This window comes from Prionailurus bengalensis, chromosome A3 (assembly GCF_016509475.1).
Source record: "Prionailurus bengalensis isolate Pbe53 chromosome A3, Fcat_Pben_1.1_paternal_pri, whole genome shotgun sequence".
Lineage (NCBI taxonomy): Eukaryota > Metazoa > Chordata > Mammalia > Carnivora > Felidae > Prionailurus > Prionailurus bengalensis.
In genome coordinates this window covers 27,986,589-27,989,260 of record NC_057354.1, presented here as the reverse complement: position 1 = coordinate 27,989,260, position 2,672 = coordinate 27,986,589, and positions in this window count along the sequence as shown.

The window sequence follows — 2,672 nt, the reverse complement described above, 5'->3', positions numbered from 1 at the left end:
TAATATCACGTGTTTATGTGTAATCGTGTATAATAACAGCGGTCAATTTCTTTTTTGTGTTTTTGTGGATTTTCCAATTTCCAGCACTTAAATTGTCAAGGGGAAAAAAACCCCACATTTTTTAAAAGGATTAGAATAAATTAACTCTAAGCACCCTTCAAGATAAGGAAATTTCATAACTGCAAGTCACTATTTGGGTCTAGGGCATTGTTCAAGTTGGAACCGACCTCTGTTTTCTATTCCAGATGGTGATCTTCACTCTTTGACTGGATTTTCAATGATTGAGCACTTTCTGTACAAATACCTTGGGCGGGTCAGGGACGGGGGACTAATAGTATACCAATAGCTAACAATGATTGCACATTCTGGCACGAGCACCAATCAAATCAGAGTAGATAGCATCCAAAGCAGGAAGTCTGACTTTATCTGGGAGGAGCAGCTAAATATCAAAGTTGGCATTAACTGTGCCCTTTGCTAGACTGTGCTCGAGGCCTGACACACATTTTCTCACTTGACTGCCTTACCATGTGAGAAGAGAGGTTCTATTATCCTTCTCATTTTATAGATGAGAAAAGCATTGTTTATCTGGATTCAGCAGGAGTCCTCTGAACCATTCTGTTATGTTCCCATGTGAATATACAACATGTGTTGGCAGCAGCAGTGAGGGGAGGCAAGGAGGATCCTGTGATCACAAAAGACACAAAGCAGGGGCAGATCTAGACCACATACTTCCTGAGCCTCGTACAATTTAGGGAGATCTATTTAAGGAAAGACCTACAAAATCACAAATCTAAAATTAGGTAATAAAGTGATGATTTGGTTAGAAAGACAGAAGAAACCTCAACAAATGAAAATTCCACAAATGTTGCAAAATCCGGGAAAATAATATTATTTCTTTTTTTTTTTTTTAAATGAACGCTTTTGGGGTTTTTTTGGTTGTTTATTTTTTTCAACGTTTATTTATTTTTGGGACAGAGAGAGACAGAGCATGAACGGGGGAGGGGCAGAGAGAGAGGGAGACACAGAATCGGAAACAGGCTCCAGGCTCCGAGCCATCAGCCCAGAGCCTGACGCGGGGCTCGAACTCACGGACCGCGAGATCGTGACCTGGCTGAAGTCAGACGCTTAACCGACTGCGCCACCCAGGCGCCCCAAAATAATATTATTTCTATGAATTACATATTCGGCATACCTCCCTGATACTTTTCACAAACAAGCTTCTTCTGGCTCCATGTGTACACTTCATACCTCTCCCCCACTACATACTGGTGATATTGGGCACTGTAAACCCAGAGAGGGAGAGAGAGAGAGACAGAGAGAGATGACCTTTCACCCTGGTGCCCCTTTATGTCACAGCACACCTCAGTGTGCTAGGTAAGGGTATTCCTGGAAGTCATTACCAGTTGGCAATAACTTTTCACAAAGGTGACCGAAAACAACGTAAATAAAACCGCGAAGCCCGTACTAAACGTCAGGGTTCTCTTGGCCACATCCCCCAGATGGTCACACGCACTCCGACATCATCTGACACAAAGGGAAGTCTGGATGGAAAGAGAAGGTGGTTTTAACAGAGTGAGGTTTAAACACCTTACTTTGGCAAGTTTTACAGAAGCATATGACTCTGTGAGCACCTTGCTAGGGAGTCTGCCGGACCTTAGCTTCCCTGTCATTAAAATGGGAACAACAACAATAGTGTCATGGTTGAATTCTTCGCTCAGATGTACAACTTTAATCAGGGGTTAGGAGAGATTTGAGATGCTTGGATAAAGGTCCTGCTGACCCTTGCGTGTTCCAAACTTGCCTCTGCCCTACGTACCCTGGAGCTTAAAACAAACAGGATAGGGGCGCCTGGGTAGTTCAGTCAGTTGAGCGTCTGACTTCGGCTCAGGTCGTGATCTTGCAGTTTGTGAGTTTGAGTCCCGCGTCGGGCTCTGTGCTGACAGCTCGGGGCCTGGAGCCTGCTTTGGATTCTGTGTCTCCCTCTCTCTCTGCCCCTAACCCACTCGCATTCTGTCTCTGTCTCTCTCAAAAATAAATAAACATTTTTTAAAACAATTTTTTTAAAAAGAATAAGGAGGTGGACAAGCTGTCATTAGTGTGCCCAGATGAAAGGGAGCTAGATGATCCTTAGGGTCACGTCCTGACCCAGCATGAGCAACAGTAGCATCTCGCCCCATCCACAGGCCTGCAGCTTTTAGTGCCTCCTGCAGCACCCTGACCTTGGCGGTGTTTTCGCCACTCAGCTCGAAACTGAGATGAAATCAGCCTCAGATACCAGCTCCCTATCCTCTGTGCACCCCATGGCTGTATTTTGTTTTGGCAGGGGGAGCCTGGCCTTGAAGTGGTTTGAGAGGCGTGCACTGGGGGGGGGGGGGGGGGGGGACTGGTGACCAAGGACAGTTCCTGTGTCTGAGCTTTCTGGTCCCCGGGGGAGGCAGCCTATCGAGCCTTCAGGTGAGACCTCATGAGAAGTTCAGAGAGAACTGCCAAGCCAAGCCCTTCCTGAGTTCTTATCCAACAGAAACCATAAAAGAGATGAAAAAAAAAAAAAAAGATTATTGTTGTCTTAAGCCACTAAGTGTGGTGATGATTTGTTATTCAGCAAGAGATAATACCTAGGGACTTTTTACAAATTCCAACGTCCAGGTTACACCCCAGACCAACCACATCTG